This window comes from Pristiophorus japonicus, chromosome 7, assembly GCF_044704955.1.
Source record: "Pristiophorus japonicus isolate sPriJap1 chromosome 7, sPriJap1.hap1, whole genome shotgun sequence".
Classification (NCBI taxonomy): domain Eukaryota; kingdom Metazoa; phylum Chordata; class Chondrichthyes; family Pristiophoridae; genus Pristiophorus; species Pristiophorus japonicus.
Genome location: NC_091983.1, coordinates 213,823,266 through 213,837,423, shown reverse-complemented (window position 1 = coordinate 213,837,423; position 14,158 = coordinate 213,823,266). Strand labels below are relative to the sequence as shown.

The window sequence follows — 14,158 nt, the reverse complement described above, 5'->3', positions numbered from 1 at the left end:
TGGCGGAACCCAAACTAAAAATCAGTGAGTAAGTGCCACTTGTTAGCACTGTCGATGACATGTTCCATCACCTTTATGATGATTGTGAGTAGACTGATGGGGCGGTAATTGGCTGGATTGGATTTGTCCTGATTTTTGGGGACATGACATAACAGGGCAATTTTCTACTTTGTCGGGTGGATGCCAGTGTTGTAGCTGTACTGGAACAACTTGGCCAGAAGCACGGCTCGATCTGGAGCACAAGTCTCTAGCATGACAGCCAGGAGGTTGTCGGGGCCCAAAACTAAGTATGCTGAAAATTTAAAAAGTTAGAGTAAGTTTTAATGTCTTAAAACCACACCGAGATCAAAGATGGTACCTATTGCCGGTAGTTGTAGTTTGTTTGTTCTAAGTCACTAACCAACACTTAATGGTTCATGGGTATTGTATCTCAGAATACACATACCAGTTTCCATTGCGACAAAGCAGTTGTCTGTTCTATTTCTATCTGATATCACTTTGGTTAAGATGATATGCCTTTCTACTGAGTCAGTAGACAATAGTGAGAAGCAAGTCAAGCGGCTGCATTTTAAGCAATCTCTTTAAATTTTAATCAAATGATGATGTAACAGTAATATTTTGGAAGGCACTTCCGTTATTCTTGTCATCCGAGAAGCTACGAATGCCCAAGAATACTTTATTTGTAGTTAGGGACAGTCTGTCCTCTCTTCTTTAAACCATGTTCGTTGAAACATTTGAGTTTCAACAATGAGTTTTCGTATTTTTGTTACGCCTGGTTGCTTTTGAAGTTTATTCAGTGTCGTAGCCCTAAGTTTCTTGTTGGTCTGGCGCTGGTAACTGCGTTTGGCGCACAGCTAAAGACTGACTGCAGCTTTCTCATTTAATCCTACTTGGACTGAATCATCAGCCAGTTTTGGCCACATTGAGAGATATGTTACCTTTCCATTTTTTTAGTGACCATACCTTTAAGATGAAAACCAGTTTAGTGTTCAATACCAGGTAAAAGGGCTAAAAACCAAAGGGCTGAAAACCAGAAGTGTCTTGTTTCTCGGCGCCACGCAGGTATATTTAGAAAATATGTAACCAAATTGCAATGAAATTTTAACTTGCAATAATACAGACTGCAATATTTTCTGAGCTAATTACAGCCACAAATCTTGTATAATTTAAAATCCACATACTGGGGTTGTACAGTGACTGGTGTGCATGGCACTGTTGTAACATTAGAGGGAAGATGTTTGCATCATTTCTCTCAACGTTGCCAACATTGATACTCTGTTCATTGAAAGGCTAACAGAAAACAGGGTTTAAAGCACTCAACTCTTTTTAGAAAAGATGAATAGGCTCGCAAGTATTTTCTTTGACATTTTTTGTCTAAAACTATTATTTGAATATCCTTACCTGCATATAGGCCATTAAGTTGGGTCTCCTTCCCTGCTAGACCGCTCTCATTACATCGCCAAGAAGTACTGTTCAATCCCAGTCTGAACATTAAATTATAGGAGTATTCCGAGTAGCCCCATGGAAAACGGGAATGGGGAGAAGGTGTCTTCGGGCTGGACAAAGAGCCCACCCAAAAGGTGCCTGATTCCAGTAAAACTGCACTCAATTTAAGCAACTGTTAAAAACAATCTCGTCTGCATTATTTTCTTTGAAATGGATAGTGCTTTGAACAAAAATAGACTCTACTATGCAAGTGGTAGTAAAGTGTAGAGAAGGTTATTCTTTTGTTCAAAGTGTCAGCTATGGCTCAGTAGTAGCATTCTCCCCTCTGAGCCTGAAGGTTGTGGGGTCAAGCCCCACTCCAAACATTTGATAATCTCGGCTGACGTTCCAGTGCAGGACTGAGAGGGTGCTGCACTCTTGGTCGTGCTATCTTTTGAAGGAGACCAAGGCTCTGCTCACTCAGGTGGACGTAAACTATCCCAAGAGTAGGAACTTTCTCCTGGTGCCCTGACCAACACCTAAAACATTAAATCTGGTCATTTATACAATTCCTGTTTGTGGGAGCTTGCTGTAAGCATACTGATTGCTGAGTTTCCTGTATTACAACAGTGACTACACTGCAAAATTATTTTATTGGCTGTAAAATCCTTTGGGACATCCTCAGGTCGTGAAAGGCGCTATATAAATGAGAGTTCTTTCCAAGTAAAAATGCTTCTAAAGATCATTCTCACTGTTATAGAAAGGAGGTCTGATTGTGCATGCAAACTGTTAGCCAGCCTTAAGAGGCGTTCTCTTTGCTGGCTTGATTGTGCATTAATTTCTGTTATAATAATTATGGATTCGTATGTCAACCTTTGAAGGTAGTCCAGTGAAAGCAATAAACACGCCAACGGACCCAATCGCATGGTATTTTACAATGTATCCGATACAGATTTAAATTGCCTTGTAATGTTTTCCTTAAATGTTTAATTATTCGTCGAGTGCTTATTTTGGGAATACAGTACTTCTGAACTTTCTGTAGTCAATATGTAAAAATGTGACATACAAACTGGACTTCACGGTTAATCAACTCGTCCTAAATTCCTACTAAAATCACTAATCTCATGTCATCTTAATATCATCGCAAATCAAGGCAGTAGTGCTCTTCCTGTTTACAGCTGCGTATTTAGTGGGCATTTCTCGAAAGCATCAAAAGCTGCAACACAACAAACACCTGATAATTTCAAATTCTGCCACGGGATTGATGCAGCTACACGGCGATGACATGGAGGGAAATGGCTGAATGCTATGCCCCCTGGCAGACCTGTGAATTACTACAACTTTGAACTCATGGATAGATAGATGGCACATTATATCAGTACGAACATGCCTGTGAACTTTAAAAGGTGTAACAATTAAAAGGTGTATAATTAGAAAATAAAAACCTTTTGAAACTTTCGTTTATAAAATATAAACGCTATTCGGCTTGCTTGTACAGATTTTGTTTGACTGGTATAGAATCCTTCCTGCCGAAACTCAGACATTACTTTAAAAACATAGAAAATAGGTGCAGGAGTAGGCCATTCGGCCCTTCTAGCCTGCACCGCCATTTAATGAGTTCATGGCTAAACATGCAACTTCAGTACCCCATTCCTGCTTTCTCACCATACCCCTTGATCCCCTTAGTAGTTAGGACTACATCTAACTCTTTTTTGAATATATTTAGTGAATTGGCCTCAACAACTTTCTCCACAGGTTCACCACTCTCTGGGTGAAGAAGTTCCTCCTCATCTCGGTCCAAAATGGCTTCCCCCTTATCCTTAGACTGTGACCCCTGGTTCTGGACTTCCCCAACATTGGGAACATTCTTTCTGCATCTAACCTGTCGAAACCCATCAGAATTTTAAACGTTTCTATGAGGTCCCCTCTCATTCTTCTGAACTCCAGTGAATACAAGCCCAGTTGATCCAGTCTTTCTTGATAGGTCAGTCCCGCCATCCCGGGAATCAATCTGGTGAACCTTCGCTGCACTCCCTCAATAGCAAGAATGTCCTTCCTCAGGTTAGGAGACCAAAACTGTACACAATATTCCAGATGTGGCCTCACCAATGCCCTGTACAACTGTAGCAACACCTCCCTGCCCCTGTACTCAAATTCCCTCGCTGTGAAGGACAACATGTCATTTGCTTTCTTAACCGACTGCTGTACCTGCATGCCAAGCTTCAATGACTGATGTACCATGACACCCAGGTCTCGTTGCACCTCCCCTTTTCCTAATCTGTCACCATTCAGATAATAGTCTGTCTTTCTGTTTTTACCACGAAAGTGGATAACCTCACATTTATCCACATTATACTTCATCTGCCATGCATTTGCCCACTCACCTAACCTATCCAAGTCGCTCTGCAGCCTCATAGCATCCTCCTCGCAGCTCACACTGCCACCTAACTTAGTGTCATCTGCAAATTTGGAGATACTACATTTAATCCCCTCGTCTAAATCATTAATGTACAGTGTAAACAGCTGGGGCCCCAGCACAGAACCTTGCGGTACTCCACTAGTCACCGCCTGCCATTCTGAAAAGTACCCATTTATTCCTACTCTTTGTTTCCTGTCTGACAACAGTTCTCAATCCATGTCAGCACACTACCCCCCAATCCCATGTGCTTTAACTTTGCACATTAATCTTTTGTGTGGGACCTTGTCGAAAGCCTTCTGAAAGTCCAAATATACCACATCAACTGGTTCTCCCTTGTCCACTCTACTGGAAACATCCTCAAAAAATTCTAGAAGATTTGTTAAGCATGATTTCCCTTTCACAAATCCATGTTGACTTGGACCTATCATGTCACCTCTTTCCAAATGCGCTGCTATGACATCCTTAATAATTGATTCCATCATCTTACCCACTACCGATGTCAGGCTTACCGGTCTATAATTCCCTGTTTTCTCTCCCTCATTTTTTAAAAAGTGGGGTTACATTGGCTACCCTCCACTCCATAGGAACTGATCCAGAGTCTATGGAATGTTGGAAAATGACTGTCAATGCATCCGCTATTTCCAAGGCCACCTCCTTAAGTACTCTGGGATGCAGTCCATCAGGCCCTGGGGATTTATCGGCCTTCAATCCCATTAATTTCCCCAACACAATTACCCGACTAATAAGGATTTCCCTCAGTTCCTCCTCCTTACTAGGCCCTCTGACCCCTTTTATATCCGGAAGGTTGTTAGTGTCCTCCTTAGTGAATACCGAACCAAAGTACTTGTTCAATTGGTCCGCCATTTCTTTGTTCCCCGTTATGACTTCCCCTGATTCTGACTGCAGGGGACCTACGTTTGTCTTTACTAACCTTTTTCTCTTTACATATCTATAGAAACTTTTGCAATCCGTCTTAATGTTCCCTGCAAGCTTCTTCTCGTACTCCATTTTCCCTGCCCTAATCAAACCCTTTGTCCTCCTCTGCTGAGTTCTAAATTTCTCCCAGTCTCCAGGGTCACTGCTATTTCTGGCCAATTTGTATGCCACTTCCTTGGCTTTAATACTATCCCTGATTTCCCTTGATAGCCACGGTTGATCCACCTTCCCTTTTTTATTTTTACGACAGACAGGAAGATGACTAAATTGTTACATTCAGTTTAAAGGTTTGAAGATTGCAAACTATATCTATAGATATGTGAAGAGAAAAAGAGTAGTGAAGACAAACGTAGGTCCCTTGCAGTCTGACTCGGTGAATTTATAATGGAGAACAAAGAAATGGCAGACCAATTGAACAAATATTTTGGTTCTGTCTTCACGAAGGAAGACACAAATAACCTTCTGGATGTACTATGGGACCGAGGGTCTAGTGAGAAGGAGGAATTGAAGGATATCCTAATTAGGCGGGAAATTGTGTTGGGGAAATTGATGGGATTGAAAGCCGATAAATGCCCGGGGCCTGATTATTTGCATCCCAGAGTACTTAAGGAAGTGGCCCATAGTGGATGCATTGGTGATCATTTTCCAACAGTCTATTAACTCTGGATCAGTTCCTATGGACTGGAGGGTAGCTAATGTAACACCACTTTTTTAAAAAGGAGGGAGAGAGAAAACGGGTAATTATAGACCGGTTAGCCTGACATCAGTAGTGGGGAAAATGTTGGAATCAATTATTAAGGATGAAATAGCAGCGCATTTGGAAAGCAGTGACAGGATCGGTCCAAGTCAGCATGGATTTATGAAAGGGAAATCATGCTTGACAAATCTTCTGGAATTTTTTGAGGATGTAACTAGTAGAGTGGACAAGGGAGAACCAGTGGATGTGGTGTATTTGGACTTTCAAAAGGCCTTTGACAAGGTCCCACAAAATCAAAGCACATGGTAATGGGGGTAATGTACTCGCATGGATAGAGAATTGGTCGGCAGACAGGAAGCAGAGAGTCGGGATAAATGGATCCTTTTCAGAATGGGAGGCAGTGACTAGTGGAGTGCCGCAGGGCTCAGTGCTGGGACCCCAGCTCTTTACAATATACATCAATGATTTGGATGAAGAAATTGAGTGTAATATCTCCAAGTTTGCAGATGACACTAAACTGAGTGGCGGTGTGAGCTGTGAGGAGGATGCTAAGAGGCTGCAGGTTGACTTGGACAGGTTAGGTGAGTGGGCAAATGCATGTCAGATGCAGTATAATGTGGATAAATGTGAGGTTATCCACTTTGGTGGCAAAAACACAAAGGCAGAATATTATGTGAATGGCGTCAGATTATGAAAAGGGGAGGTGCAAAGAGACCTTGGTGTCATGGTTCATCAGTCATTGAAAGTTGACATGCAGGTACAGCAGGCGGTGAAGAAGGCAAATGGCATGTTGGCCTTCATAGCTAGGGGATTTGAGTATTGGAGCAGGGAGGTCTTACTGCAATTGTACAGGGCCTTGGTGAGGCCTCACCTGGAATATTGTGTTCAGTTTTGGTCTCCTAATCTGAGGAAGGACATTCTTGCTATTGAGGGAGTGCAGCAAAGGTTCACCAGACTGATTCCAGGCTGGACTGACATATGAGGAGAGACTGGATCAACTGGGCCTTTATACACTGGAGTTTAGAAGGATGTGAGGGGATCTCATAGAAATGTATAAGATTCTGATGGGACGGGACAGGTTAGATGTGTGAAGAATGTTCCCGATGTTGGGGAAGTCCAGAACCAGGGGACACAGTCTTAGAATAAGCGGTAGGCCATTTAGGACTGAGATGAAGAGAAACATCTTCACTCAGAGAGTTGTTAACCTGTGGAATTCCCTGCCGCAGAGAGTTGTTGATGCCAGTTCATTGGATGTATTCAAGAAGGAGTTAGATATGGTCCTTATGGCTAAAGGGATCAAAGGGTATGGAGAGAAAGCGGGAAAGGGGTACTGAGGTGAAGGATCAGCCATGATCTTATTGAATGGTGGTGCAGGCTCAAAGGGCCGAATAGCCTACTCCTGCAACTATTTTTTATGTTTCTATCATCATACCAGTTTGATTGAAGTTTTATTAAGCAGTTTACAAGACTTTATAAGAACTCAAGTTACTGTAACTGAGGTTCGATTATTGCATAATTCATTATTCTGTATATAACAATGTCAGGGTTCTGTTACTGTAAACTCCCAGAGCCTCATCCCAAACCCTTAACTGTTTTTTTCCAATGATTCTGTAGTTGAGAGTTTGCTTTTTTACTTGTTTTAAATAATCCATTTATCTTCAGGCAGCTATATTTTAAAATTCTTACGGTTGTGAACACATTGTGTACAGTAATAGGAGTTTGTTCTTTTCTTTAAGTGACCTATTGTACAGTCCATCGCAGTACAACAATACAGCCCAAGGCATATGACTAGTAATACTTGAATGAAAATAGTTATCCTTTAAAAGCCTCAATTCCATTATCACAAAACCATATGGTCTCAACAGGATGGCTTTTATATATTTTCCCAGTATTTCATTTCATTTTGTTGATTTTCACAATTGTGAAACATCAAGCGATTGAGCAATAAAATTGTCATCCACAGTATTACCTGGAGTGATCGCGGCACCCCTGGGTTAGGGAAGGGAAGATTGTTCAAGGTTCACGTTCCCTAATCAATATGCAACTTTTCCTGCTGGAAGTGTGCATTCGTGGACTTTGGATATAGCTTGAATAATCTAATCACCTTCCCTATGTTTCATCTCACGTTTGGTAATTACCTCATCTGGGCAATTTCAAGGCAAAATCAATGTTATTTCAATTTGAATCGTCTGCTGACAATATCTAGGCTTACAGATGAATCATGATCACTTGTGCAAGGTACCAGAAGGGTATTAGACCTGAAACATCAACTCTGTTTTTCTCTCCACAGATGCTGCCTGAGCATAGTGAGAGAGGAAGTATTATGGGGCTTAGCAGTTTTGAAAGTGGATAAATCCCCAGGCCTGGATGAAATGTATTCCAGGCTATTAAGAGAAGCAAAATAGGAAATAGCAGAGGCTCTGAACATCATTTTCCAGTCCTCTCTAGCTACAGGTGTGGTACCAGAGGGCTGCTAATGTATATTTGTTTATAAAGGGATAGACCAAGTAATTACAGGCCAGTCAGCCTAAACTCAGTGGTGGGAAAATTATTGGAAAAAATCTTGAGGGACAGGATAAATCTTCATTTGGAAAGACAAGGATTAATCAAGGACAGTCAGCATGGATTTGTTAAGGGAAGGTTGTGTCTGACTAACGTGATTGAATTTTTCAAGGAGGTAACCAAGAGGGTCGATCAGGGAGGTGCATATGATGTAATGTATATGGATTTTAGCAAATCTTTTGATAAGGTCCCACAAGGCAGACTGGTCATGAAAGTAAAAGCCCATGGGATCCAGGACAAAGTGGCAAGTTGGATCCAAAATTGGCTCAGAGGCAGGAGGCAAAGGGTAATGGTTGATCGGTGTTTGTGGTTGGAAGGCTCTATCCAGTGGGGTTCCACAGGGCTCAGTGCTGGGTCCCTTGCTTTTTGTGGTATACATCAATGACTTGGACTTGAATGTTGTGAGTATGATTAAAAAGTTTGCAGATTACACTAAAATAGACTGTGTGGTTGATAATGAAGAAGAAAACTGCAGACTGCAGGAAGATATCAATGTACTGGTCAGGTGGGCAGAACAGTGGCGAATGGAATTCAATCCAGATAAATGTGAGATAATGAATTTGGGGAGGTCCAACAAGGCAAGGAAATACACATTAAATGGTACCACACTAAAAAGTGTAGAGGAACAAGGGGACCTTGGAGTGCAGGTCCACAGATCCCTGAAGGTCGCAGGCCAGGTAGATAAGGCGGCATATTATATACTTACCTTTATTAGTCGAGGCATGGAATACAAGAGCTAGGAGGTTATGCTTGAACTGTATAAAACACTGGTTGGCCACAGCTGGAGTACTATGTGCAGTTCCGGTCACCACATTACAGGAGAGATGTGATTGCAGAGGAGATTTATAAGAATGTTGCCAGGGCTGGAGAATTTTGGCTATGAGGAAAGATTGGAGATGCTGGGTCTGTTTTCTTTAGAACAGAGAAGGCCGAGGGGAAACCTTATTGAGGTGTGTAAAATGATGAGGTGCCTGGATATTGTGGATAGGAAGGACCTGTTTTCCTTGGTGGAGGGGTCAACAATCATGGGGCATAGATTTAAAGTAATTGGGGGTAGCTTTAAAAGGGATACGAGGGGAAATTCCTTCACCCAGAGGGTGGTAGGGGTCTGGAACTCACTGCCTGAAAGGGTGGTAGAGGCAGAAACCCTCATCACATTAAAAAAAACCCTGTATGTGCACTTAAAATGCCTTAACCTACAGGGCTAGGGACCAAGAGCTGGAAAGTGGAATTAGGCTGCAAGGCTCTTGGTCGCCGGCCAGGACACGGTGGGCCGAAATGGCCTTCTTCTGTGCTGTTAATTTTTATCATCTATGATCTGACCGGCTAAGATTTCCAGCATTTTCTGTTTTTATTTCAGATTCCAGCATCTGGATTATTTTGCTTTTGTACCAGAAAGGTGTTGTCTGAGAAGTACCTCGGTCAATGCCTTCGGGAACAAAAATACAAACTTGCATTTATACAAGCACCTTATTACATTTCTCAGAAACACCTAAGCATTTCTTGCAGTATTAATGATCTCGAAGTTCAGTGACTGTAATTTGCTGACTGACGGGACAACCATTTTGCTCATTATAAGATCGCACCAACGGCAGAGACTAGTCTAGCTCGTCTGTTTATGGTGCTGTTGGCTGAAGTGTTGGCCAGAACAATTCCCTGCTTTCTTTCAATATGAGATTTGCGATATCTACCCGAATGATTGAGGCCGGGCCTCAGTTTAATGTCTCGTCAGCCAATGCAGCACTCCCTCAGTATTGCAATGGAGGACAGTAGAATAGATTAGGATAATAACTTCAGTGATAAAAATGACAATTAGAAAATGTGGAAGTGAGCCATAATGTGAAAAGTTAATATGTTCAATATGTAACACCTATTTCTCTGTCCCACAGTAAAAATTAAATGCAGCTCTATTTCGATCAGTTTCTACAATTTTCCGATATGTAATCTCACTTTTAGTAATGACCTCGTCTGGGCAACTACACCAATGCAATCAGTATTACTCTAATATTTACTAATAACTATACACACTATTCAATACATGTTAAAGATGATAAGCATCATTTTATACCATGTTCACTAACTATATTTCTGAATAATTTGGTAAGTAGCCTTACTGTTCTAATCATTCCTGCTGAAGCTATGCAACATCCTGCAACTGATTCTGTCAGCCTGCAGTCGAGTCAATCAGTAACATACGATTTGAAAATGAGAGTTAAAACATACATTTGTAAAGCTTACCTTGCGAGAGTCCCTGCAGCTGTTTGGAGCTTTATGGAAAAAACGGCATATGATGTCTTTCTGTTAAATTTAGAGAAGCTATCAGGGAAGATTCTGGTCCTTTAAGTGTCTCTGGACATGGTTTGCATAGCTCTGTCTGAGCTTATCTGTAGTTTTGTGCTTTTGCTTCCATACATGGATCTGTTCCCAACAGTAACTTAGAGCTGTTGAACAGCATTGTCTGGCAGTCTTTAGCTGGATTCAACACGTGAATGATAACGTCTTTGTGGCTAACACTGGTTCCAGCACTAATAATTACACACATTGTGGGATCATATATTTCCTGAAAGATATTTACAAGCACTTTTTAACTAAATAAATAGATAGCTAAGCCCTTCATTAAAATTATCTTTTCCATGAACTATTTATTTGATTGTGCCTGTGTAAATCACTCTAGGTAACAACCATGTTCATGCTGACCGACCTTCCTGTATAATCATGCAAACATTTCTTCGCAATAAATTTAGTACTACATATTTGGAAATAAACTAATGTCTGGCTTTTATTCCACAGACTGTATAATGAAAGCAACAACCACCAATAAACCAAACAATAGTGTTAAGCAGCATTTGAGAATGTCAGATCTGATCTAACTGTGAGATTGTTATTACAGCAAGGATTATGGCTCCTGGACTGTGTCACAGTGCAACATATTGCAAAGTGCAGTACAGATTAACTCTAGTCACTTTACCATGTGCTCGATGAGCCTATATAGACAAACAATAGCAGATTCAAATAATACATTCACCTGCCTAATTAGCAAGCATAGCTTATGTTTGTCTGCTCATGTGTGAATGTTGCAAACTGGATAAAGTTGCTAGGCAGGCTACAAATAAAAGGAATATAAAAATGCTAAACCTGAAATTAAAAGAAAGAAAATGCTGGAAATACTCAGCAGATCTACCAACATCTGTAGAAAAAAAGTCAGTTTAACCATTTGGGCATAGACACTTTGTCAGAACTGAAAGATAAGAAACCCCATAAATAGCTTTGAACACAAAAAATAACTTAGAAAAACAGGTATAGCAATCACAAGGTGAACAAATTGCTTGGAAAAACAAGAAACTAAGCATTAAAAAAGAAAGCCAGCAAGAAGACTTTGTGGCCTTAAAGGAATAGAACAGTTTTGCACAGTGCCCCTATATGCAGCAGGACATTATATAGTTGAACATGGTATATGTCATGTATGTAAAGGCAAGAAACAAAAAGGGCCACACTACATCATAATTCTAAAAGGACAAAGGGTGTTAAAAAAACAAGCCTGAAGGCTTTGTGTCTTAATGCAAGGAATATCCGTAATAAGGTGGATGAATTAACTGTGCACATAGATGTTAACAAATATGATGTGATTGGGATTACAGAGACGTGGCTCCAGGATGATCAGGGCTGGGAACTCAACATCCATGGGTATTCAACATTCAGGAAGGATAGAATAAAAGGAAAAGGAGGTGGGGTAGCATTGCTGGTTAAAGAGGAGATTAATGCAATAGTTAAGAAGGACATTAGCTTGGATGATGTGGAATCTACATGGGTAGAGCTGCAGAACACCAAAGGGCAAAAAAAGTTAGTGGGAGTTGTGTACAGACCTCCAAACAGTAGTAGTGATGTTGGGGAGGGCATCAAACAGGAAATTAGGGGTGCATGCAATAAGGGTGCAGCAGTTCTAATGGGTGACTTTAATATGCAAATAGATTGGGCTAACCAAACTGGAAGCAATACGGTGGAGGAGGATTTCCTGGAGTGCATAAGGGATGGCTTTCTAGACCAATATGTCGAGGAACCAATTAGGGGGGAGGCCATCTTAGACTGGGTGTTGCGTAATGAGGGAGGATTAATTAGCAATCTCGTTGTGCGAGGCCCCTTGGGGAAGAGTGACTATAATATGGTGGAATTCTACATTAGGATGGAGAATGAAAGTTAATTCAGAGACCATGGTCCAGGACATAAAGAATGGTAACTTTGAAGGTATGAGGCGTGAATTAGCTAGGATAAATTGGCGACTGATACTTAAGGGGTTGACAGTGGATGGGCAATGGCAGACATTTAGAGACCACATGGATGAACTACAACAATTGTACAACCCTGTCTGGCGTAAAAATAAAAAAGGGAAGGTGGCTCAACCGTGGCTAACAAGGGAAATCAGGGATAGTATTAAAGCCAAGGAAGTGGCATACAAATTGGCCAGAAATAGCAGCGAATCTGGGGACTGGGAGAAATTTAGAACTCAACAGAGGAGGACAAAGGGTTTGATTAGGGCAGGGAAAATAGAATACGAGAGGAAGCTTGCAGGGAACATTAAGATGGACTGGAAAAGCTTCTATAGATATGTAAAGAGAAAAAGGTTAGTCAAGACAAATGTAGGTCCCCTGCAGTCAGAATCAGGGGAAGTCATAACGGGGAACAAAGAAATGGCAGACCAATTGAACAAGTACTTTGGTTCGGTATTCACGAAGGAGGACACTAACAACCTTCCGGATATAAAAGGGGTCAGAGGGTCTAGTAAGGAGGAGGAACTGAGGGAAATCCTTATTAGTCGGGAAATTATGTTGGGGAAATTGATGGGATTGAAGGCTGATAAATCCCCAGGGCCTGATGGTCTGCATCCCAGAGTACTTAAGGAGGTGGCCTTGGAAATAGCGGATGCATTGACAGTCATTTTCCAACATTCCATAGACTCTGGATCAGTTCCTATGGAGTGGAGGGTAGCCAATGTAACCCCACTTTTTAAAAAATGAGGGAGAGAGAAAACAGGGGATTATAGACCAGTCAGCCTGACATTGGTAGTGGGTAAAATGATGGAATCAATTATTAAGGATGTCATAGCAGCGCATTTGGAAAGAGGTGACATGATAGGTCCAAGTCAGCATGGATTTGTGAAAAGGAAATCATGCTTGACAAATCTTCTGGAATTTTTTGAGGATGTTTTCAGTAGAGTGGACAAGGGAGAACCAGTTGATGTGGTGTATTTGGACTTTCAGAAGGCTTTCAACAAGGTCACACACAAGAGATTAATGTGCAAAGTTAAAGCACATGGGATTGGGGGTAGTGTGCTGACGTGGATTGAGAACTGGTTGGCAGACAGGAAGCAAAGAGTAGGAGTAAATGAGTACTTTTCAGAATGGCAAGCAGTGACTAGTGGGGTACTGCAAGGTTCTGTGCTGGGGACCCAGCTGTTTACATTGTACATTAATGATTTAGACGAGGGGATTAAATGTCGTACCTCCAAATTTGCGGATGACACTAAGTTGGGTGGCAGTGTGAGCTGTGAGGAGGATGCTATGAGGCTGCAGAGTGACTTGGATAGGTTAGGTGAGTGGGCAAATGCATGGCAGATGAAGTATAATGTGGATAAATGTGAGGTTATCCACTTTGGTGGTAAAAACAGAGAGACAGACTATTATCTGAATGGTGACAGATTCGGTAAAGGGGAGGTGCAACGAGACCTGGGTGTCATGGTATATCAGTCATTGAAGGTTGGCATGCAGGTACAGCAGGCGGTTAAGAAAGCAAATGGCATGTTGGTCTTCATAGCGAGGGGATTTGAGTACAGGGGCAGGGAGGTGTTACTACAGTTGTACAGGGCCTTGGTGAGGCCACACCTGGAGTATTGTGTACAGTTTTGGTCTTCTAACTTGAGGAAGGACATTCTTGCTATTGAGGGAATACAGTGAAGGTTCACCAGACTGATTCCCGGCATGGCGGTACTGACATATCAAGAAAGACTGGATCAACTGGGCTTGTATTCACTGGAGTTCAGAAGAATGAGAGGGAATCTCATAGAAATGTTTAAAATTCTGACGGGTTTAGACAGGTTAGATGCAGGAAGAATGTTCCCAATGTTG

General features: G+C 41.6%; 1 protein-coding gene across 2 annotated transcripts in view; it reads right to left on the bottom strand.

Annotated features, from left to right (window-relative positions):
• Positions 1-10,334, bottom strand: part of LOC139267444 (sodium/calcium exchanger 1-like) — a 331,992-nt gene extending 321,658 nt beyond the window's left edge. The window contains exon 1 of one of the 2 annotated variants that reach the window (XM_070885768.1): positions 10,278-10,334. The gene's annotated coding sequence lies outside the window, so the exon portion shown is untranslated. The remainder of the gene's footprint in view (positions 1-10,277) is intronic. The other variant, XM_070885778.1, reaches the window with a different exon arrangement.
• Between the last annotated feature and the right edge of the window lie 3,824 nt (positions 10,335-14,158).